This window comes from Triturus cristatus, chromosome 6 (genome assembly GCF_964204655.1).
Source record: "Triturus cristatus chromosome 6, aTriCri1.1, whole genome shotgun sequence".
Classification (NCBI taxonomy): Eukaryota; Metazoa; Chordata; class Amphibia; order Caudata; family Salamandridae; genus Triturus; species Triturus cristatus.
The window spans coordinates 1,078,075,098-1,078,101,633 of NC_140589.1; positions in this window are offsets into that span (position 1 = coordinate 1,078,075,098).

The following is a 26,536-nucleotide window of genomic DNA, read 5'->3' on the forward strand; positions in this document are numbered from 1 at the left end:
CACTTTATCTGCTACACATTCTCTAAACTATACTACATTTCCCCACACTTTTTCTAGCATACTCTACAGAAACCTTCCACTACAAACTATCTGTGTATTATTACATCTGTATTACTCTTTCCACACCTTTATGAGTATGTTTTTCTTTTATGACATTCAACAACACTTTATAAATCTCTACTAAGCAATGTTAGCTACATACTTAGCTACATATACTATAATACATTATATGCTACACTTTTCTTACTACTAAATCTCTATGGCATTACTGCAAATGCTTTCCTAATTTCTTTTCATTCGACAACTTTCTGTATACTAATATGCTAGGTTATCATTAATACTTGTTTTTATTCTTCCCTAGATCACTGTAGCAAGTTGCTCATTCCTTATCAGGACATCAAGGTGAAAGTATCTTACTATTTTGTTAACCTATCAGCCTATGTTCAGTACAAAGTACTTGCAATCATTATAAAATATATATATATATTTTTCAAAACATACTCCTTTTGTTCGGCATGCATAACCTAACTACCCTATAGCTATAACATGCCTCTTACAGATACAAAAGCAGATTATAAAGTCTAGTACTTAGAATTTCTTAAATATCCTTCATAGGCTATTTAATAGACACTAAACTTTGCTTGAAGCATACCATTCGTGGAAACACACTAAGAACATATATAAACACACACCCAATGCTTGCATAGAAAACACTTCAATTCATTTAAAAATCCTATAAATATAGCATAAATAGATAAAGTACGGTAGACATATTACCAATTTAGCACAAAGCGGTTGGCTAAACAGCATCTGTTCATTCCTTACTATTATTAACAGCACAGGGAAAGTTGCATAACACTTGTTTATCTACAAAACTAAATAGTAAATACTCCGAAAAGGTAAAAGGTGTATATATATATATATATAATTATATATGCTAGTTAGCATTATATTTATATATATATATATATATTTATATATATACACACACATATATATAGTCAATACAATATAATTGCAACACTAAAATACAGCATAAAGAGAACACTGCAATCAAAACATATAATAGCTAGTTTAGGGCCGGGAGTTTATTTGAACATTATTTCTGTGTAACAATCAATATCATGGAAATACTGCAAGCAACTTATCATCAAGGGCATAACAAATTTTCCCCTACTTCGCGGGGTAAACAATGTTTGCCAAACAGCACATTTGCAATCATACACAATTGCTACAAACCTGCTAATACATGGACTGCAGATGATTTACATGGCATTATGGACTTGGGGGATGCTTTATATATAGATGTGCATTCCATTAATCAAGAACACCTTATGCATCCTGATGATTTACCCAATTATATACACCACAATAACACTATCTATTCGCTTAAGCTTAGACAGCCTTCTTATGGGGATATATGTCAAGAATTCCTGTCATACGAGGGGAGGAAAACGGTAACCAGCAAAAACGGACTACATCTCCCAGGATGCTTAGCGGTTGAGAGGTTATGTAAACAGGAGAGCTGTTACATAACTCAAGGGAAACACGCCCTTATGTAAACAGGAGAGCTGTTACATAACTCAAGGGAAACACGCCCTATAAAGGGAGGAACCGGGAGGTACAAGGCTGTCGGATATTGTGTTTACACCGACGTACCTGCTTCGTGAAGAGCAGTGTTCCGGAGTGGTGCTCCAGTAAGGCAAGAACGGAGGTAGGTCGAGTCGTTACTCCCTGGGCCGTGTCTTGCCCCATCGTCACCTGTGAAGGACCCGGAAGCTCTACCGGTCAACCATTGAGCTTCGCTTTTTGACTCGGCTGAGTCCAAGCGCAGTGGCGCTTTTGCTGGTTGGAGTCGTAACTCCCAGCCCGACCAGAGACACAGGGACTGCCAGCTGTAACGCACACCAGGAGGTGTTTGCCGCGTTACAGACTCGGAAGTCCACAGGATCGATCGAGCGGCTGCTCTCGGTTCAGTCTTCTTGCTTGTGATTGGGGAATCGGTGACGCATCACCAGGAGGTGACTCCGCGTCCCGGTGCAGTCTGAGGAAGAGGTTGAGCGGCTGCTCCCTTCAGGTAGAGACCCCGGCTGGGTGTTTCCCTGACTCCTCGATTCTCCCCAACACTCTTCGTGCCCCTCACAGCCTACCGATTGGCATTGTCGGCCATTTCATTTCTGCCCTCTGTTGGCATACGCCGGGATCGGCGTATATGCAGAGGACGGTTAGGACCATCCGTGCTGTGGGCTGGTAACGTACTTAGCCTGGAGGATTCCAGTGACTATAACTTTTGTTTGTTCTTTGTATTTTATTTGCCTTCATTAAAAGAACTAACCCTTCACAAGTGGTTGCGTCCTCATTGTCGTGTCTGTTAAACGATCCTGAGACGTTCAGGGCGTTACAAAATATCCGACCTTAATAACACTAACTGTCTCCCGGTCGATAACAGACATGGCAACACTTGATGATGTGCTGGCTGCTTTAGCGGCCATGCAAGTTGAAGTGGCTGCCTCTAGGCAAGAAGCAGCCGATGTAAAAGCCAGACTGGATGCTATCCAATTGGACCCGCTCACGCCCAGCACCTCCCTCACGAACCAGACCCCTGCGGTAGTAGTGGAAATGCCGGTAGCCATCCCCTTGGCAACACCAGAGAGGTACAGTGGGGATCCTAACACAGTGCAGGTATTCCTCACACAAGTGGCGCTACATTTATCGTGCAAACCAAAGGCGTTCCCCACGAGTCAGGCTCGTGTGGCTTTCCTTATATCTTATTTGGCTGGAAACGCGGCACAATGGGCCGTACCTCTGGTGAGCAGGGACGACCCCCTCTTATGTGATTGGGGTGCTTTTCGCGAGGAATTCCTGAAGGTATTCGACAGAAGGGCTGACTCGTACACGGCGGACCGTGAAATGCTTGAGTTGAGACAGGGATCCAACGACCTGGTGCAGTATCTCAACGCGTTCCGAAGGCTGGTTGCGGAAACCAAGTGGCCTGTTGCTAAACAGACGGCGCTCTTCCATCAAGGGCTGTGCGATGAGCTCAAGGACGCCGTGGCTCATATTGACCCTCAACCCAAGACATGTGAGGGCCTTATCAACCTGGTATTACGGCTGGAACATAGGCTAAGTGAAAGAAAGGGGGATCATGGGAGAAAAGGAAAATCCCTTCCATCCTATGTGACGGTGGGAAGTCCTGAAACTTCCACCGCATCCAAGGGAGAACCCATGGACATCAGCGCAATACGAGCGAGCCTCACAGCCACGGAGAAAGAGTCACGCCGTAAACAAGGATTGTGCCTATATTGTGGCAAAAAAGGCCACTACGTACGTGAATGCCCTGCCAAACCGAAGACGTCACGTTATCGGGCCAACCGGTCGGTAACAGCCGTGGTGGACATACCGGCGGAAAACTAGAGGACTCCAAGACCAGAGAAGGGGCATCTCGGAGTCACTCATCCATCCCTTCACTTTCCAACTCGGTCACTAAGGGACAACGACACCTGTTTATCACGGTGCACGTGGGAGTGCATGACCAGTGGATACCCGTTGTGGCCATGGTGGATTCAGGGGCCACTGGCATGTTTATGGACCACAACGAGGCATGCAGGCTAGGGCTAGTGCTTCTTCCCAAAGCAGTACCCGAAGACGTCTATGCGGTAGACGGAAGGCGATTGGTGACGGGGCCCATCGGACAGCACACGGGGGTCCTTCCGATGAGATATGGGAGGAACCATTTGGAACAAATCGATTTTAACATCATCCGAGCTCCCCAATATGGCGTCATATTGGGATTGCCGTGGCTACAGAAACACAACCCCTTTGTGGATTGGCCAACACATCGCATCGAAATGACGTCACCGTATTGCATCCTGCATTGTGGAATAAGAACGGAATCCCTTGACGCAGATGAGAGCGGGAGTCAGACGGTGGCTACAGCGGCAGAAAAAGATGTGGCTCTCCCCCAGGCTTATCACAGTTTTGAGGATGTATTTGATGAGGTGAAGGCGGAAGTGCTACCACCACATAGACAGTTTGACTGCCAGATCGACCTGGTGCCAGGGGCCAGCGTTCCCAGCGGCAGGCTGTATGCCCTGACGGAGCCTGAAAACGTGCATCTCCGGGGGTACCTGGATAAACTCCTCAAGCTAGGATTCATCCGCCCGTCCAAGTCTCCGGCCGCCTCGCCACTCTTCTTCATCCCGAAGGCTAATGGGGAGCTGAGAGCCTGTGTGGACTTTAGGGCATTGAATGCGATAACCATAAAAAATCGGTACCCCTTGCCTCTCATCAGTGTACTTCTGGAACAGGTCAAGAAAGCTCGTATCTACACCAAGTTGGATTTGAAAGGGGCATACCATCTGGTGCGCATGAGGGACGGAGACGAGTGGAAGACCGCCTTTAAGACCAGGTTCGGCCTTTTTGAGTACCTCGTCATGCCGTTCGGTCTGTGCAACGCCCCGGCAGCCTTTCAGTACTTTTTGAATGAGGTATTCAGAGAGGAGTTGGATATCTACGTGGTCGTATATATCGACGACATCCTCATCTATTCGTCCAGTGTGGAGGAGCACGTACACCACGTCAAAGCTGTGCTCCAAAAGCTGAGGGAAAACATGCTGTTTTGTAAACTCAGCAAGTGTGACTTCCACGTCACATCCGTGGAATTCCTCGGAGTGATGCTGAGTCCAGAGGGACAGGAGATGGCAGAACGAAAGATCAAGGCGGTGAAAGAATGGCCGGTGCCCCAAAGCGTGAAGGACGTCCAAAGTTTCATTGGCTTCGCCAACTTTTACAGGCGGTTTATAGATGGATTTTCAGGAGTAGTGGCCCCAATCACACAGCTACTGAGGAAGTCCAAGGAGTTTGTCTGGTCCCCTGAAGCGAACAAAGCCTTTGAGGCCCTGAAAAGCGCCTTTGGTAAGGCGCCGGTGTTGGCTCACCCCGATCCGGATCTCCCCTACGTGGTGGAAGCGGACGCGTCGGATGTGGCGCTGGGGGCTATCTTGTCCCAACGCAACCACGACACAGGGGTGCTTCATCCCGTTGCGTACATGTCCCGCAAACTCAACGACGCCGAACGCAACTACCATATTGCGGAGAAGGAGCTTCTCGCAATCAAGGACGCCTTCACCGAATGGAGGCATTGGTTGATGGGGGCAAGACATGTGGTATCGGTGTACACGGACCATCGGAACCTACAGTTCATGACGGCCACTAGACACCTTTCTCCCAGGCAGCTGCGGTGGATGATCTTCTTTGCGGGGTTCAACTTCCGCATCACATATCGGCCGGGGACGGAAAACCGGAAGGCGGACGCCCTGTCCCGTCAATCTGCAGTTAAGGAACCATTGCCTGCGACCGAGCATTCCATCATTTCCCCGAGGATGGTATTGGGGGTTATCCAACCGGATACTTTCCTGAGGGGAATAAAGAGAGGGATCAGGTCATTCGCATGGCGGAGGTGGCTCCTCAGTCACAGAGAATGGCAGCTGAAGGACGGGATACCCCTGAAGGGTAGGTGCCTATTGATACCCACGCCTAGGCTAAGGAAACAAGCATTCATCTGGTGCCATGACTCTCCATGCGCAGGTCATTTGGGCTTTGAAAAAACGGTGGCTAGCATGGGACGGCATTTCTGGTGGCCAACCATGAGAGTGGATGTCAGGAGGTGGGGACAGGAGTGTCCTACGTGTGCTACCATGAAGGCCGACCATGGCCGAACCCAAGGGCTCTTACATCCACTTCCGACCCCGGATAGACCATGGGATAGCATATCACTGGACTTTGTGGTGGGCCTACCGGTAGACCAGGGGATGACGGCAATACTGGTGGTGGTGGATTACTTGACGAAAATGGGGCACTTCATCCCCTGCAAGAGAGTCCCTACGGCCGGGGAATTGGCGTCACTACTCCTAAAGAATGTGGTACGACTGCATGGATTACCTGGGGTGATCGTGTCGGACCGGGGGTCGCAGTTTACTGCGCAATTCTGGAAGACTTGGTGCACTGCGCTGCATGTTAAGACCGCCCTGTCCACCAGCTACCACCCTCAAACGGACGGCCAAACCGAGCGCCTGAACCAAACGCTCAAACAGTATCTGCGATGTTTTGTGGACCAGGGCAGGGAAGAATGGGTCGACTTGCTATGGGTTGCAGAGATAGCCTATAACAACGCCACTCACAGCTCCACACAGTCATCTCCGTTCTATAGCAACTATGGCCAACATCCCAGGTTCTTGCCATTTCTACATCCGTTCAGAGAGGACAGGATTCCCGCCACAGCGGACAGGGTGGCACACATAAAAGACACGTTGATGCGCTCAAGGGCTGTCCTAATAGAGGCCAAGAGAAGATACAAGGCTGCGGCAGATAGGAAGAGAAGGCCCGGGCCACTGTACCGCACTGGAGACTACGTCTGGATATCCACAAGAAACATGAGGTTTCGAAAGAACAGTGTGTTCCATCCCAAGTACATGGGCCCCTATCGAATTACCAAGTGTATGGGTCCCGTGAACGTGAAGGTGTGCTTGCCCCAGTCATTGCGGATACACCCTGTCTTTCATGTATCATTGCTCAAACCAGCACCCTCCAAGCCGTCTGGGACACCTAGGCCGGTATGCGTGGAGTCGGAGGTGGAGTATGAAGTTTCGGGCATACGGGCGTCCAAATGGCGCAGGGGGAAGCTGTGGTACCTGGTTGCGTGGAAAGGCTATGGCCCGGAGGAGCAGTCATGGGAACCGGCTGAAGGGGTTCATGCTCCGCGCTTGGTCTCCTTGTTCCATCGGCGTTTTCCTGCCAGCGCTGGACCCGTGGGGAGCCGCTGAGAGGGAGGATGTACTGTCAAGAATTCCTGTCATACGAGGGGAGGAAAACGGTAACCAGCAAAAACGGACTACATCTCCCAGGATGCTTAGCGGTTGAGAGGTTATGTAAACAGGAGAGCTGTTACATAACTCAAGGGAAACACGCCCTTATGTAAACAGGAGAGCTGTTACATAACTCAAGGGAAACACGCCCTATAAAGGGAGGAACCGGGAGGTACAAGGCTGTCGGATATTGTGTTTACACCGACGTACCTGCTTCGTGAAGAGCAGTGTTCCGGAGTGGTGCTCCAGTAAGGCAAGAACGGAGGTAGGTCGAGTCGTTACTCCCTGGGCCGTGTCTTGCCCCATCGTCACCTGTGAAGGACCCGGAAGCTCTACCGGTCAACCATTGAGCTTCGCTTTTTGACTCGGCTGAGTCCAAGCGCAGTGGCGCTTTTGCTGGTTGGAGTCGTAACTCCCAGCCCGACCAGAGACACAGGGACTGCCAGCTGTAACGCACACCAGGAGGTGTTTGCCGCGTTACAGACTCGGAAGTCCACAGGATCGATCGAGCGGCTGCTCTCGGTTCAGTCTTCTTGCTTGTGATTGGGGAATCGGTGACGCATCACCAGGAGGTGACTCCGCGTCCCGGTGCAGTCTGAGGAAGAGGTTGAGCGGCTGCTCCCTTCAGGTAGAGACCCCGGCTGGGTGTTTCCCTGACTCCTCGATTCTCCCCAACACTCTTCGTGCCCCTCACAGCCTACCGATTGGCATTGTCGGCCATTTCATTTCTGCCCTCTGTTGGCATACGCCGGGATCGGCGTATATGCAGAGGACGGTTAGGACCATCCGTGCTGTGGGCTGGTAACGTACTTAGCCTGGAGGATTCCAGTGACTATAACTTTTGTTTGTTCTTTGTATTTTATTTGCCTTCATTAAAAGAACTAACCCTTCACAAGTGGTTGCGTCCTCATTGTCGTGTCTGTTAAACGATCCTGAGACGTTCAGGGCGTTACAATATACTGAAACATTTTGACCCATCTTCACCAAATATGCAAACAGTATTGAGAGCTGCACTAAATTTACATTCCGGTGTTTTGCTTTGCATGGATATGCATGTTATAGCCATTATGCACGATGAAAATTCATACTTTGTATTTGACTCACATAGCCGCGATAGCACAGCAATGCCTCACCCAGATGAAACATGTATTACCATACAAATACTATTTGAAGGGCTTATACAGTACATTACAAATCTGGCATATAGTCTAAAGCGACCCAATACAAATTACTTAGCGTATGAATTGACTCCAATAGATATAAGTACAATTCGAAAAGATTCACTACATAAGGCAATGCTCATAGCAGAAAAAAATACAAGTGCCATATTACACAAACATATTTATGTGCATTCTACTAAAGCATGTACAGATTTTTTCACACACAAATTGAAAAATCGCATAGAAACTGAAAAACATTTGCTCCGGGAATCACAAACAAGCACTCTTGTAAATACACAACAGCCATCAGCATCATTAGCTAATACTCAACATATTCAAGGAAAAAAAATGCCCTAGTACCTATAGCACCTGCACAACTGCCTCTACCTACCTGCAATAGCATCAATACAACACAATCTACTAGTGTGTTGCATAATACTACTACATATGCAAGTATACTTACAAATACACTTAAACACAACACAGGAATCACAAGTAATAATACAAGAAACATACATACACAAATGACAGCCTCAACAAGTGATTTGCATACTAGCACATATACACAGAGTTTCCATCCTACAAACATACCTAACACTCAGCGTAACAAAATATTTAGTCTACAAATAACCACCAATGGCATATTGTCCAAAAGGCACAATATCATCAAGAGCAACATAGACCAAACGTTTTTAGCAGAAACATAACAAAATACAAATGTAGTAAATAGTACAAACAAACAGCAAACACAAACAGATATTAGACTATCACCAAGATGTGCACAATCTGTACAAAATAGTCTATTTGCTATTCTACATAATTACTGTAAACCTGCACATAGTTGGGATAGTCTAGACTTGCAATCTATTATGGAACTTGGAGATGCTCTATATATTGAAATGCAGTCTCTTAATAGCGAAAATTGTATCCAGCCACAATATTTGCCCAATTACATAGATCACAATAACAATATATATGCAATTAAGCAAATAAGCAAAAAACAAGCTTTGCGATTGAGGGGAAAGAAGCAGTAATGCAAAATACCAAGCTTTTGAGAACCCTTACTTCAATGAATTTGCAGAATGGTATATTAGTTTGTTTAAATGAATATACTTTTGCGATATTCAAAACTATCCATGCATACTTTGTATTTAATTCAAGTTGCCTAATTGAGAAATTATTACCTCATGTTAAGAAGACATCTATTGCTTTAGAAATCAAATCAACTAATCAACTTATTGAATACATCATAACATTGGCTCTTCAGAACAAACTAACAAATTCATTAAGTATATACTTCACTCCAGTTACAATACGGTAAATTGGCAGATTGTCACTTGAGGCAACACAAAAAAATCATAGGGAAAAAAAAGTTACGCCTAGAAGAAACATATATGTCCATACTACAAAGGTAGCTCTAAATGCATCTCCACATATTACACCTATAGATTTACAGGTAGAAAATACACTAATGGAAACACTCAATAGCGATAGTCAAATGCATACAGAGATTTCCCAAACCACAAGTAATATTGGATCTAACATAGCTATTAACAATCCCAATGCACTAATAAGCACATTTACACCTAATGCTGGTATTCACAATCAACCAACTACAATAGAAGTCCAACAAAATAACAGTAACAGAAAAAGATTGCATGCACAAGAACCAGAAAATCCACTTAATGACACAAATATAACATCGTTTACAAATGCCATGATTAGTAGTTTTCATGCACAAATTAGATATGGCCCAGAGTATGCATGCACTATTTGCAATCAGTTATGGCATAAACAAAGTTTGCAAAAAACGCACAATTTAAAAAAAAAGAGCTAAATTCATTGAATGTAACATTAGCAAATATCAAACAGAAGATATATGCAGAACATATTACAAATATATTGCCAAGGACAAAATACCACCTTGTTCTTTCTATAATGGGATGACATTTCCTGATATACCACCAGAATTACACCTGCATAATTTAGAAGAGAGATTAGTATCACCAAGAATACCTTTTTTACAGATTAGAACACTGCCGCGAGGCTTTCAAAAATCTCTCTCCGGTGCAGTAGTTAACGTCCCTGCCGATGTTATGACAACTGTTACTGTTTTGCCAAGACAAATTAATGAGAACATGACAATTCCAATTAAATTAAAAAGGAAATTAAGCTATAAATCCTATACCCATTTTGAAAATGTTAGGCCAAACAAAGTAAAGCGTGCAGCTCTATATTTAGCAACTACTAGCAGTATGTTCCAAGAATATGGAGTCACCGTTAATCGGGATTGGGAATATACACCAGCAAATATACTACCTTGTAATGACACTTCTGATACAAACAATACGTCAGATTCCTCAGACAATGTTGCAGCAGGGAATTTAGATACTATGCTAACTAATGAAACTATCACTACAGAAAGCATTAATATTATGAATTTAGCACCTGCTGAATATAACACACCAAGAGGTCTATATAAAGACAAAGATTCCGAATATTTAGCTTTCCCCACTATCTTTTGTGGGAAGCGAAGGCCAACAAACAAAGAAAGACATGTACCAATACATTACAGTACAATATGTCAATGGGAATTAAGAAGTAATGATCTAAGAGTAGCTAAGTCCATAACAAATGTTTTCTTTAAATTGAAAAAGTTGCATATTAAGCAAATACAGAGTAAAATATACATCTCACTTAGAAAATATTTTAACAATGGTAACATTATTACAGCAAAAGACATAAAACAAAAATTAGATAGCATTTTCCAATTTAATGAGGGATACAAAATACTAAAAACTATACGTAGCTCGCCACCATATTGGGAGCAATGCAAAAAAGACTTATTTGCTATGATTAGACAATTAGGGATACCAACATTTTTTTTAACGTTATCAGCAGCAGAAACTAAATGGTATCATTTAATCAACATACTATTACGTACTGAGAAAAAACAACAATGTACAGAAGAAGAATTCCAAAATATGTCATGGGAGGCAAAATGCAAATGAATACAACAAAATCCCATTACTTGTGCACGGCATTTTGACTTTCAAGTTAGAAAATTGTTTAATTGTGTTTTATTACATGAAAGTAACCCAATTGGCAAGATTATAGATTACTTTTATAGAGTAGAATTCCAACAAAGATGATCACCACATATACATGCAATAATATGGATTGAAAATGCTCCACAATATGCAACTTCAGAACCTAATACAGTTACAGCTTTTATAGATAAATATATGACCTGTGCAAAAACACAAGATCCAAATGTTGAGTCTTTATTGCCCCTACAAAGGCCTCGGACATACCAAAAATTGTCGTATTAAACATAAAAGAACTTGCAAATACCAGTACCCAAAATATCCAATGCCACAAACTTTTATACTAGAACCATTAACACTAGACAAAACTGATCAGGAGCTCTTACAGCAAATTTAACTAATCCACCTAACTATGAACACACAAGAGTTCTCAAATTATTCCTTTACTCAATTTTTAAATTCTATGCAACTAGATCTTAGACAATATGTTATATGCATACGCTGCATTATAGAAAAAAATACAATTTTCCTAAAAAGAACACCAGCAGAATGCTTTATTAATAACTACAATAGTACAATTTTACAAGCATGGTAAGCAAACATTGATATACAATCTTAGACGCATATGCATGTGCCGTATATATAGTATCATATATTAGTAAATCGCAGCGTGGAATGAGCAAGTTAATTGCACAAGCAGTGTGGCACTGTAAATTTCGGAACCACGTATCTGGCATGATTCTAACATGACGATTTCTTTATCAACAGAACGAGAATGTTTAGGACACTATGCACAAGCATTTGCGTCACATTCGAGTGACGAGATCGCCTGAAATCAGAGTTTCTGTCCTAATACCTCGAGCTCCATTTTAGGACGACAGCCATTTTGTGATTGCCCTCTCATAGGCAACAGGACTACAGCCAAGCATGGGTCTGAAGGACACACACACCTTCGCTGACTCCTCGGTGACCTGGGTGAACTGACTCCGCTGCCTAAGGCCAAACCTGTTCGGTCAGTTCCCTTCCCGCGGCCGAATGAGATTAGTATCAGGGCCCAGCATATCACGAAACCTTTCATCACACACGAGCCATGCCTAATCTTCTACACACCTGCCCCTGTTTCCCTCTTTATTGGGTGTCCGTCGATATCTGATGAAGGCGCTAAGCTTTGCCGGGTAATTGATTAAGGGCTGAACGAACTGAAATATGTACTTGCCATTATGACTCTGTCTTTTCCTTTGTAATGAATGCATGTGAATGATCATACCGTAAAACGAGGAATGTTTGCCCAAAGCATAATATTTGGTATATAAGGAGAAGGCTGGTTTTCGTAAGGGAGCAGTCTCCTGAGAATATACACGTGTTGTACTTCTAGGATACCTGTTACTGGCTGCAGCCAATAAATACGATCTTTGACTTCACCAAGAAGACTCCGTGTTTCTGTAGTCTGAAACAGGAAGAACTCGAAGTCTTCGGTGTGTGTTCCCTGGCACCGCTGGGTTCCGAAAAACCCAGTACTTCAGTTGGCGCCCCACGTGGGGCGATTTCAGCGGTACCGGTCCAAGCCAGAGGTTCGTGAGGAGCTTCGTGTGAAAATTCTGGAGGAAGGCCGCCACTTCATCGACCCCTGTATGTCGACGTGGTCCGAAAGTCTTTGCTGCGAGGTTCTCCGCGTCCCAACGGCTACAAAGGACTGCTGCCCTGACTATCGCCCTGTTTTGAACCCTTGATGAATTGGTAGAGCGAAACGATAAACGAGTCTTCTGGTGACGTCATCGATACCTCAGTTAAGTATAAGTGGAGCGTCTCCCAGTCCTTAGTTTCATTACGTTTGATTACTTGGTTTGATATCCCCTTTGGGATCTTTTGATTTGAGTTGGATTTGGAACTTGCAAGCGCCAAAACGAAAGGACTCGTGTATTCACGAGACTATCGTATTCGATAATCCTTTGAAGTTTGAAACTAGACTAGAGAGCGAAGATGCTTGGTTCTAGTATACTTGGAAATTTGTTTTGTCTTGGTTATAATAGGGATTCCCGATTGGAGGACTCGTGTCCGGTTCCTCCGATTGGAACTCCAACTTATGAATTATATGTAAAACATGGCATAGGCCCACTCACATATAAAGAAGTATGGATCCGTTACACCAGAAAAGATGGTGACTTAAAGTGGCCCCAATACGGTAGTTTCGACACAGAGATTCTGGATAATCTAGAGGCTAAACTCTTTAAGAAGACAGCCCGGCCAGCAATGTTTGACTCTTTCCGCCTATGGCGTAAGGAAGCCAAACAGAAGGAAATTAAATTGGCAAAAAGAAATAAAAAAGAAAAGGGTATCTCGATAATGCAAGCTGCTTTGCAGTTTCAAGATAATGAAGAAGAACAGATGAGTGAGCAGTTGCACAGACAATGTAAACTAGTGATAGATAAATGTTATCCAGTTTTGCCGCTTCTTCAGCAAGATGCGTCAAAAGAAATAGAGAAAGATACTTTGATGTCACACTTGTTAAGTTCACCACCCCCTTATGCGCAGAGTGCTACAGCGCCTCCGCAACACCAAGTTGTGCAACATCCAGTTATTTTACATCAAGCTCCTCTACTACCAGTTCCTCCTCAGTTGGCCCCTGCTCCTATGGTGCAGCCCCCTCAGGGGCCGCTGACTTTGCTGCCTGTTCCCCCTTTACCTTCTACGACTTTGCCTACTACATCGACTGCCTCTCTTGGCGCTCTTCCTGATACTGTCTCTACATCTACGTCTACACCTACTGTGCTTCCCTCTGTTTTTTCCCCTGTTCTTTTGTCAGCTTCTCCTTCTGTCCGACAGAGAGTGACGGATACAGTTGCTAGTTTTATATTACCTTTCTTCGGGTCGTCTGGTGTGACCCCTGATCCAAAGCGTGAGCAGACACGTAGTCAACTGCCTAATTCTCACGAGAAAGAGATGTTTGACCGTATGGCGCGCAAATGGATTGTTCACCCATCAAGGTATAATTTGGAGTCTGTTATGGAGGTCTTTTGTCAATGGGAAGCACCGAAACAGAGATAAGTTTTTGAACAGATGTGTGTTTTCCTTTGTGAGGAATTGGAGGATAATGATTTGGAAGCAAATCCGCAGGATTTGTGCCGTGTACGGTTTGAGTTTGAAAAAGGTACGATTGTGGGTCCCTAAGTCGAAAAAGCAGTTGCGACATTGTTATCCTTTAGGATTGAGGATCCTTCCCAGTCACTGTTTAAACATGACTCCTCTGGTAAAAAGGTGCGGCAGTACCCTATGAGGGAAGTCCCTCCGGTATGGAAGGACGCTGTTGCGGCCGATGCCGCTCAAGGTATTGCTGCTGCTCCAGCTCATTTTCAGCATCTTTGGGTACACGTCCCTTGGAAACGATCTGAAGTGTTAGCCCTTAAACAAACTATACCCGACCCCCGTAAGAACCCTGCAGGATATTATAAGGAGTTATCGCAGACTGCGGAATCATGTGTTATGAATTTGGCTGACATAGACATGTTATTTGGGAATGTGGTTCCGTAGCCTTTGTGGGGATTGATTCGCAATACAGATCACGTGCAAGAGTTAGGCGCCACATGGGCTAATATTAGAGCTGCTAACGATGGGCAAGTTGGTGGTGCCAAGCCTGATCCCGTAGTAGCAGAACTCCCTGCTAGGATCATCACTTACATGAAAACTTTAATGCCTGCGATGCGTGTTAATTGGGATAAGTTATCTGCGTGTAAGCAGAAGAAAGATGAAACAGTGTCTGATTTCTTCACTAGGTTTGAGGAAACGTTTATCGACCACAGTGGTCAAGATATGAGTACAGAAGGTGGTCAACGGTCGTTCGTTGACAAATTTGTGCATAATTTGCTTCCAGAGTTGTGTAAGAAATTGAAAAATTCAGAAAGCTCTTGGGCTGTTTCCTCTTCAGCACAAATATTAGCTACTGCACAGTATTACGAAAACAGGGATAAAGATGAGAAAGATAGAGCAGACAAGAAAAATAAGGAATTAAAAATGAAAGTTTTTACAACAGGCTTATCCGCCACGTGGTGGTCAGAGTAATTATCAGCAACCTCAACAGTTTCAGAAAAACATGCAAAGGTATGAGTTTACTCGACCGCGTGCCCCTGTAGGTCCCAATCAGTGTGCATATTGTAAAGAAGAGGGTCATTTCAAGTATAGTTGTCCTATTTTGTTGCAGCGTGCTAGTGGTGCATTTAGCGCAAGAGGTCGAGGTGTCCAACAAGCTCCCAGAGGTAGAGGACGCGGAAGTCTTACCCAGAACGCGCGTCCCCTTCCACCTCAAAATACACCGAATAGTTTTGACCAACAAACTAATGCGTCTGGTAGGACGGCTCAGTACTATAATGATGATTATTATGTGGAAGATGAGAATATGGAAGGTAATGATTGCTAGGACAGTCATAGGCAAAGAGAGGGAGTTGTTTCAGTTCCAGTAGATCAAAGTGGACCGTATGTTAAGGTGACTACATCAGGTGTGTCAGAGCCTTTTCTGTTGGATACTGGTGCTGCAAAGAGTTCTATTATGCACTCAAAACTCCCTGGCGCGCCTTTGTCTGGCAAGATGAATGTTTCGTGGGTTTTTCTGGCGCCCCGGTTAGGAATCCGATTTCTTGCCCTATGTCCCTTTCTGTTGGACCTTGTGAATTGGAAGCACCCCTAATTTTGACAACAGATTGTGGTGAAAACTTGTTGGGATTGGATTTGTTGAAAAGACTGTATGCAACATTATATTGTTCTCCTTCGGGAGTACAGCTTACACTGGGTAGGAAAGTGGTTTCTCCAATGTATTTGTCAAAGGATAAACTTCCGACAGAATTGTTGTTTCTTCCTGATGCCATTTGGGCTACTGGTCCTAATGATGTGGGCCTTTTGGAAATACCGCCATATGTTGTAACATTGAAAGCCAGTTAAATTGCCACGCATTTGCCAATATAAGATCTCTAGTGAAGGTGAAAAAGCGTTGCTAGCGATCATTTATGATTTGATTGGAAAAGATGTGATTGAAGAGACCAGAGGCAACGTTTGCAATAGTCCTGTTCTGCCTGTTTTGAAACGTACTGACCCTTCTCAGCCACCTGTTTACAGGTTCGTGATTGATCTTAGAGAGGTCAATAAAATAGTTGTGCCACAGTTTCCAGTCGTTCCTGATATTACTGCCTTATTGACTATGATTCCAGCCTCCGCCGCCTGGTTCTCGGTGATTGACTTAAAGAATGCTTTCTTCAGCATCCCGATTGCCGAGGAGAGCAGAGATATTTTTGGTTTCAGCCTAGGAGGTCGAAGCTTTCGCTTCAAACGCGCTCCTCAGGGCTACTGTGAAAGTCCATCAATACACAGCCAAGCTTTAAAAACTCAGCTCGATGCGATTGTTTTACCTGATGGTGCTACCCTTATTCAGTACGTTGACGATTTACTAATCGCCGCAGATACTGAAGACATTTGTAAAGAAGCAACATTGTCGTTGTTGCGTCATTTGTCTAATCTACATCACAAAGTGTCGCTTTCAAAACTGCAATATTGTCGACAAGAAGTGACCTACTTAGGTCATCTCTTATCGAAGGAGGGAAGGAAACTGACCCCAGAAAGAATTCAGGCAATAGCAAAATTGAGTGTGCCTAGGACACAGAGAGAAGTACGTGCTTTCTTGGGCATTACATCCTACTGTAGACAATGGATACCTGGGTTTTCTCTGCTGGCCAAACCTTTGATAGCATTAACATGTAAAGATACACCGAATCCCGTCCCATGGTCTGAAGATTGTCAGAAAAGTTTTTCCGAATTGCGTGAAGCATTATGTTCGGCTCCTGTGCTGGGTACTCCTGACTACAGCAAGCCCTTTACACTGTATGTGCACGAGAGGGAAGGTTGTGCATTGTCGGTGTTGACACAGTCTTTTGGAGACAAGCAGCGTCCATGCGCGTATTTTTCATCAATTTTGGATCCGGTAGCTAAAGCATTGCCGAGTTGCTTGAGAGCCACAGCGGCAGCCGCTGTTTCTATTCGACAGTCTGCTGGGTTAGTAATGAACAACACGTTGTTTGTGATGGTTCCACATGCAGTGGACACGTTGTTAAACAGAACCAAAACACAGCACTTAACTAGTGCTCGATTGTCAGGTTACGAGTTGACACTGCTAGCGAGTCATGTTCACATACAAAGGTGCAATACGTTGAATCCAGCCACGTTATTGCCGATTTCAGTGGAGACAGTTGATGTTGAGCAGCATGATTGTCTTTTTAGAACAGAAGAAGAAACAAAAGGGAGAGTGGATCTCAAGGATACTCCCCTTGTAGAGTGTGATGGTACCTTATGGGTGGATGGTTCATGTTTCAAGCTTTCGAATGGTGATACGACTGCAGCATATGCTGTCACGACTTTGCATACGATTGTTGAAACTGCACGTATACCACATAATTCAGCCCAAGCAGCAGAGTTAATCGCACTTACAAGAGCGTGTGTGTTATCAAAAGGAATTAAAGTGACCATATATACCGACAGTCAGTATGCTTTCGGTGTGGCCCATAGTTTTGGGCGATTATGGAAGGAACGTGGGTTCCTGACTTCACATGGAGTTAAAATACAAAATGGTCAGTTGGTGAATGAGCTCCTTGAGTCACTGACATTGCCGCTACAAGTTGCGATTGTGAAATGCAGTGCACACAAGAAGGTTACTGATGATGTTGGTCGTGGTAATGCATTTGCGGATGAAATCGCAAAAGAAACAGCAAAGAATGTGAAGAATCGGATTTATGTTGCAGGCCCTGCAAGATGGGTTGGTGATGTTGGAATGTGTGAAGACACGATAGAGAGTGTGAAGTCTCTTCAAGCCGAAGCTTCAGAGAAAGAATTAAGTATGTGGAGAGAAAGTACGGGTAAACTGGATGAAAATGGTTGTTGGATTGACTTGTCAGAACATCGGCGATGGTTGTTACCCGATGCGTACGTGCTCGCAGTGGTGACAATGGCTCATGGAATGGCCCATATCAGTGTGAAAGGGATTTGTAAGTTGTTGGCTCCAGTATGTCAAAATACCGGAATTCCTAAATGTGCAGAGAATGTGGTCAAAAACTGCATGGTGTGTCTGAAATACAATCCTGGTAGGGGAACCCCAACTCCAGCTGGTCATTTTGCGCCTCCAACGTATCCGTTTGAGGTTTTGCAGCTAGATTTCATCCACATGGAAAGATGCAACAATTTGAAATATGTACTCGTTGTTGTTTGTGCCTTTTCAAGGTGGATAGAAGCATACCCTTTAAAAGACAACACTGCTCTGTCCACAGCTAAAGCCCTTGTGAAAGAATTTTTCCCTAGATTTGGAATGCCGAGAATGGTCTGGAGTGACAATGGGAGTGAATTTGTGGGTCGAGTGATGAAAACAGTATGTGATGGACTGGGTATCCGGCAAAAATTTCACGCTGCAAATCATCCCCAATCAGCTGGATTAGTAGAGTGCTATAATGGCACATTAAAATTGAAGTTGGCCAAGATTCAAGCAAGCTCTGGTCTTAAATGGCCTGACGCTCTGCCTTTAGCACTCCTGTCAACAAGAATGACTGCGCATTCACGAGTGGGACTTAGTCCCTATGAAATCGTGTTTGCCCGCCGGGCCAATATATGGGGAGTGCCAACGCCTACAAAATTCAGCGAGATCGAACATCCAGTACTGCTTGATTATTTGTATGAATTGACGGCTAAATTGCGTGTTTTACACCAACAGGTGCATGATACTCTGCCTCAGGTCTCTGAAACTCCAGGACATCCTATCAATCCTGGATCATTGGTGCTGGTCAAAAACTTTCAACGGACAAAGAATGATGAGCCCTGTTGGACCGGCCCCCATCTCGTCCTTCTCTCAACGAGATCAGCTGTTCGAGTGAAAGGGAAAAAGAACTGGATCCATGGCGTCCATTGCAAGAGGGTCCCTTTGCCTCTGCCATATGACCGGTGGGTCCAGGAGGGGATCGCTGATTCTGAGACTGAAACCGTGCCTCGTTTTCTGCCGTTTAGCGATGCACGTGTGAAAGGAACAAGCTCTGAGCAGGAAAGCGATGACATTTTGCAAGAGGCTGTGCCACCGTCAATTCGATTGGACACTACAGAGCCTGGACTCTTGTTTCAAGACCAGACAGTACCTTGGAGAAATCGCTACAATTTGAGGCCAAGGACTATGGACAAATAAAATTCTTTTCCTTTCCCTTGCTATTTTTAATAATTTTGGGAAGTGCAGCTCTCTCTTTCATCTGAGAAACTTGCTTATTTTTGCTTTTTCGAACCGCCATCCGGGTTCAGCTGCAGGGTCGCGGTTGCCCAAGTCTTTGGAGTGCAACTGAAGACGTTAGGTCAGCAGTTCTGGTCGGTCCAAGGAGTTGCCCTGGACTGACAGAAGCATTTCCTTAGCATAGAACACCCTACCACCGCGAGCAGCACTCAGAGAGGATGGAGTTTTTTTGAGAATGAGAGACCTGCTAAACCAATGGACTGCAAAGACAGAACATGTATAATGATGACAAGAAAACGATTTTTGATGTTATGTATTTCCATGTTACTGAGTGTGATGACGATCTTCATAGGATATGTCTTATTCTCTTTCCAAGTACCATTCGCACCAACTGCACAGCCCATACCTCCTCCTACTGTTTCCTCGCATTCCCTTCATCCCCTGCCTGAACACGAGTCCGCTAGAAGATTGGAATTTGTCAATAATTCGTTCATTCAGCTCCTACACCAACACCAACTAGTAGTAAACACAACTAACTGTTGGGTGTGTGGCCTTATGCCCCATACTACTGATAAAGGTATCCCGTACCTACTCCTACTTTTCAGCCATAATGGTGCTGTGTGGGCATATAGAACAATGTTCATGTATGCTCATGAAGCCAACCCCCTACGTTCTGTGAAAGATAATCCCAAGAATAGTGCTCTAGTTAACCCCTTCGCTGCTAGGCCTTTTCCCCTCCTGTGCTAAGCCTTTTTTGGGCTATTTGGGGTAGTGCGCGCTTAGGCCCCTGTAACTTTTTGACCACATTAGGTATCCATGCCAAATTTGCGTCCTTTTCTTCCAACATCTTGGGGATTCTAAAGGTACCCAGGGTTTGTGGATTCTCCTACAGGGTTCCCAGAAATTAGTCAAAATACAGCAAAATTTTGTTTTTTTTGTGAAAAATTGGAAAAACGGACTGCAAATGAAAGCTTCTGGGTTTTTCTCTGCAAATGGTATCAAAAAAGGGTTTGTGGGGCTGAAATCACCATTTCTCCAGCTTTTAGGGAATGACAGAATTTTGTTAGAAAACCAACATTTTGTACACAGTTTTGGCATTTTTCTGGGACATACCCTATTTTTGCTATTTTTTGTGCTTTCAACCTCCTTCCAGTTAACGGTAGAAATGGGTACAAAAACAATAATGGATCCTGGAAAGCTATACATTTTTGAAAAGTAGACAAAATTCTGAATTCAGCAAGGGGTCATTTGTGTAGATCCATCAAGGTTTCTTTATAGAACTTACAGGTAAATATAGGAAAAATTAAAACTTTGTTGAAAAAAGCAGCATTTTGAGTCAACGTTTTCACCTGTAACTTCTTGGAATTATAACATCTCTTTGAAAGCAATGTACCGTTACATCCGGTGGACCTTCCTGGTTGTGGGGACATATAGGACTTGTAGGTTCACCAAGAACCCAACGAACCCAGAGTAGAAAACTGCGCAGCATTTTGTAATGTTTTTTTTTTTTGTTCCGGGTATATAGCAATTATTGTGGGAAAATGTATACATGGAAAAATCGGTATGAAAGACACCTATGTATTTCTGAAATGGGAACAAATTACAGAGTTTAGAAACAGTGCATATTTGTACATTTTCGAAATTGGGAATACTCATATTTGCATGACAATTATTGGTCATTTTTCAAAATGATTTTTTTTTTACACAATGTCTTTCATTTGGAAGGGAGAAATGCATCAAAAATCAATAGGTAATAACAGTTGCTTTACAAATCTGAACTACCCTAAGTCTCCCGATAAAAATGGTACCTCACTTGTGTGGGTAGGCATAGTGCCCACGACAGGAAGTGGCTCAAAACCTAGGGTGAACGCACCACATTTTCACACTGAAAATTTACACTTTATTTGCGAAGAGTCTAGCTGTAGTTTTTGAACCTTAGCCCTGCCGGCACCTAGGGAAACCTAGCAAACCTATACATTTTTGAAAACTAGACACCCAGGGGAATCCAGGATGGGGTGACTTGACTGCCTCCCACCATGGTCTGTTACCCAGAATCCCTTGCAAACGGAAAAAATTGACAAAAAAAACACATTTTCCCCACATTTCTGTGATGGAAAGTTCTGGAATCTGCGTGGATCCACAAATTTCCACCCACCCCGCGTTCCCCAAAGTCCTACGAGAAAAATGGTACCTCACTTGTGCGGGTCGGCCTAGTGCCCGCGACATGAAACGGTGCAAAACGCAACGTGGTTTTGCAGTGAAAAATGACCCTTTTTTTGGCAAAGTGACTAGCTGTAGATTTTGAACCCTAGCCCTGCCGGCACCTAGGGAAACCTAGCAAACCTATACATTTTTGAAAACTAGACACCCAGGGGAATTCAGGATGGGGTGACTTGACTGCCTCCCACCATGGTCTGTTACCCAGAATCCCTTGCAAACTTAAAAAATTGACAAAAAAAACACATTTTCCCCACATTTCTGTGATGGAAAGTTCTGGAATCTGCGTGGATCCACAAATTTCCACCCACCCCGCATTCCCCAAAGTCCTACGAGAAAAATGGTACCTCACTTGTGCGGGTCGGCCTAGTGCCCGCGACAGGAATCGGCGCAAAACGCAACGTGGTTTTGCAGTGAAAAATGACCCTTTTTTTGGCAAAGTGACTAGTTGTAGATTTTGAACCCTAGCCCTGCCGGCACCTAGGGAAACCTAGCAAACCTATAAATTTTTGAAAACTAGACACCCAGGGGAATCCAGGATGGGGTGACTTGACTGCCTCCCACCATGGTCTGTTACCCAGAATCCCTTGCAAACGGAAAAAATTGACAAAAAAAACACATTTTCCCCACATTTCTGTGATGGAAAGTTCTGGAATCTGCGTGGATCCACAAATTTCCACCCACCCCGCGTTCCCCAAAGTCCTACGAGAAAAATGGTATCTCACTTGTGCGGGTCGGCCTAGTGCCCGCGACATGAAATGGTGCAAAACGCAACATGGTTTTGCAGTGAAAAATGACCCTTTTTTTGGCAAAGTGACTAGCTGTAGATTTTGAACCCTAGCCCTGCCGGCGCCTAGGGAAACCTAGAAAACCTATACATTTTTGAAAACTAGACACCCAGGGGAATTCAGGATGGGGTGACTTGACTGCCTCCCACCATGGTCTGTTACCCAGAATCCCTTGCAAACATAAAAAATTGACAAAAAAAACACATTTTCCCCACATTTCTGTGATGGAAAGTTCTGGAATCTGCGTGGATCCACAAATTTCCACCCACCCCGCGTTCCCCAAAGTCCTACGAGAAAAATGGTACCTCACTTGTGCGGGTCGGCCTAGTGCCCGCGACATGAAACGGTGCAAAACGCAACGTGGTTTTGCAGTGAAAAATGACCCTTTTTTTGGCAAAGTGACTAGCTGTAGATTTTGAACCCTAGCCCTGCCGGCACCTAGGGAAACCTAGCAAACCTATACATTTTTGAAAACTAGACACCCAGGGAAATCCAGGATGGCGTGACTTGACTGCCTCCCACCATGGTCTGTTACCCAGAATCCCTTGCAAACGGAAAAAATTGACAAAAAAAACACATTTTCCCCACATTTCTGTGATGGAAAGTTCTGGAATCTGCGTGGATCCACAAATTTCCACCCACCCCGCGTTCCCCAAAGTCCTACGAGAAAAATGGTACCTCACTTGTGCGGGTCGGCCTAGTGCCCGCGACAGGAATCGGCGCAAAACGTAACGTGGTTTTGCAGTGAAAAATGACCCTTTTTTTGGCAAAGTGACTAGTTGTAGATTTTGAACCCTAGCCCTGCCGGCACCTAGGGAAACCTAGCAAACCTATACATTTTTGGTAACTAGACACCCAGGGGAATCCAGGATGGGGTGACTTGACTGCCTCCCACCATGGTCTGTTACCCAGAATCCCTTGCAAACGGAAAAAATTGACAAAAAAAACACATTTTCCCCACATTTCTGTGATGGAAAGTTCTGGAATCTGCGTGGATCCACAAATTTCCACCCACCCCGCGTTCCCCAAAGTCCTACGAGAAAAATGGTACCTCACTTGTGTGGGTCGGCCTAGTGCCCGCGACAGGAATCGGCGCAAAACGCAACGTGGTTTTGCAGTGAAAAATGACCCTTTTTTTGGCAAAGTGACTAGTTGTAGATTTTGAACCCTAGCCCTGCCGGCACCTAGGGAAACCTAGCAAACCTATACATTTTTGAAAACTAGACACCCAGGGGAATCCAGGATGGGGTGACTTGACTGCCTCCCACCATGGTCTGTTACCCAGAATCCCTTGCAAACGGAAAAAATTGACAAAAAAAACACATTTTCCCCACATTTCTGTGATGGAAAGTTCTGGAATCTGCGTGGATCCACAAATTTCCACCCACCCCTCGTTCCCCAAAGTCCTACGAGAAAAATGGTACCTCACTTGTGCGGGTCGGCCTAGTGCCCGCGACAGGAATCGGCGCAAAACGCAACGTGGTTTTGCAGTGAAAAATGACCCTTTTTTTGGCAAAGTGACTAGCTGTAGATTTTGAACCCTAGCCCTGCCGGCACCTAGGGAAACCTAGCAAACCTATACATTTTTGAAAACTAGACACCCAGGGGAATCCAGGATGGGGTGACTTGACTGCCTCCCACCATGGTCTGTTTCCCAGAATCCCTTGCAAACGTAAAAAATTGACAAAAAAAACACAATGTTCCCCACATTTCTGTGATGGAAAGTTCTGGAATCTGCGTGGATCCACAAATTTCCACCCACCCCGCGTTCCCCAAAGTTCTATGAGAAAAATGGTACCTCACTTGTGCGGGTGGGCCTAGTGCCCGCGACAGGAATCGGCGCTAAACGCAACGTGGTTTTGCAGTGAAAAATGACCCTTTTTTTGGCAAAGTGACTAGCTGTAGATTTTGATCCCTAGCCCTGCCGGCACCTAGGGAAACCTAGCAAACCTATACATTTTTGAAAACTAGACACCCAGGGGAATCCAGGATGGGGTGACTTGACTGCCTCCCACCATGGTCTGTTACCCAGAATCCCTTGCAAACGGAAAAAATTGACAAAAAAAACACATTTTCCCCACATTTCTGTGATGGAAAGTTCTGGAATCTGCGTGGATTCACAAATTTCCACCCACCCCGCGTTCCCCAAAGTCCTACGAGAAAAATGGTACCTCACTTGTGCGGGTCGGCCTAGTGCCCGCGACAGGAAACGGCGCAAAACGCAACGTGGTTTTGCAGTGAAAAATGACCCTTTTTTTGGCAAAGTGACTAGCTGTAGATTTTGAACCCTAGCCCTGCCGGCACCTAGGGAAACCTAGCAAACCTATACATTTTTGAAAACTAGACACCCGGCGGCTTCCAGGGAGGTATGGCTTGCGTGGATCCCCCAACGTTTCCTTACCCAGAATCCCCTGCAAACCTCAATTTTTGCTCAAAAAATCACTTTTTTCACACATTTTGGGGTGGGAAAGTAGTGGCATCACCGGGCTCACACAAATTTACCACCACCCAGCGTTCCCCCAGGTCTCCCGGTAAAAATGGTGCCTCACTTGTGTGGGAGGCCCAAGTACCCGCGGCAGGCAAGGACAACAAACGTAGTGAGGCGACATCAAAATGGCCTATCGCCAAACCACCTGGTTTTGCAAGGGAGGTCACTTTGGTTTTTGGCCCGGTGCGCGGCGGCCATCTAGGGAAACCTACCAAACCCATGCATTTCTGAAAACTAGACACCCGGCGGCTTCCAGGGAGGTATGGCTTGCGTGGATCCCCCAACGTTTCCTTACCCAGAATCCCCTGCAAACCTCAATTTTTGCTCAAAAAATCACTTTTTTCACACATTTTGGGGTGGGAAAGTAGTGGCATCACCGGGCTCACACAAATTTACCACCACCCAGCGTTCCCCCAGGTCTCCCGGTAAAAATGGTGCCTCACTTGTGTGGGAGGCCCAAGTACCCGCGGCAGGCAAGGGCCCAAAACGTAGTGAGGCGACATCAAAATGGCCTATCGCCAAACCACCTGGTTTTGCAAGGGGGGTCACTTTGGTTTTTGGCCCGGTGCGCGGCGGCCATCTAGGGAAACCTACCAAACCCATGCATTTCTGAAAACTAGACACCCGGCGGCTTCCAGGGAGGTATGGCTTGAGTGGATCCCCCAACGTTTCCTTACCCAGCATCCCCTGCAAACCTCAATTTTTGCTCAAAAAATCACTTTTTTCACACATTTTGGGGTGGGAAAGTAGTGGCATCACCGGGCTCACACAAATTTACCACCACCCAGCGTTCCCCCAGGTCTCCCGGTAAAAATGTTGCCTCACTTGTGTGGGAGGCCCAAGTACCCGCGGCAGGCAAGGACAACAAACGTAGTGAGGCGACATCAAAATGGCCTATCGCCAAACCACCTGGTTTTGCAAGGGGGGTCACTTTGGTTTTTGGCCCGGTGCGCGGCGGCCATCTAGGGAAACCTACCAAACCCAGGCATTTCTGAAAACTAGACACCCGGCGGCTTCCAGGGAGGTATGGCTTGAGTGGATCCCCCAACGTTTCCTTACCCAGAATCCCCTGCAAACCTCAATTTTTGCTCCAAAAATCACTTTTTTCACACATTTTGGGGTGGGAAAGTAGTGGCATCACCGGGCTCACACAAATTTACCACCACCCAGCGTTCCCCCAGGTCTCGCGGTAAAAATGGTGCATCACTTGTGTGGGAGGCCCAAGTACCCGCGGCAGGCAAGGGCCCAAAACGTAGTGAGGCGACATCAAAATGGCCTATCGCCAAACCACCTGGTTTTGCAAGGGGGGTCACTTTGGTTTTTGGCCCGGTGCGCGGCGGCCATCTAGGGAAACCTACCAAACCCACGCATTTCTGAAAACTAGACACCCGGCGGCTTCCAGGGAGGTATGGCTTGCGTGGATCCCCCAACGTTTCCTTACCCAGAATCCCCTGCAAACCTCAATTTTTGCTCAAAAAATCACTTTTTTCACACATTTTGGGGTGGGAAAGTAGTGGCATCACCGGGCTCACACAAATTTACCACCACCCAGCGTTCCCCCAGGTCTCCCGGTAAAAATGGTGCCTCACTTGTGTGGGAGGCCCAAGTACCCGCGGCAGGCAAGGACAACAAACGTAGTGAGGCGGCATCAAAATGGCCTATCGCCAAACCACCTGGTTTTGCAAGGGGGTCACTTTGGTTTTTGGCCCGGTGCGCGGCGGCCATCTAGGGAAACCT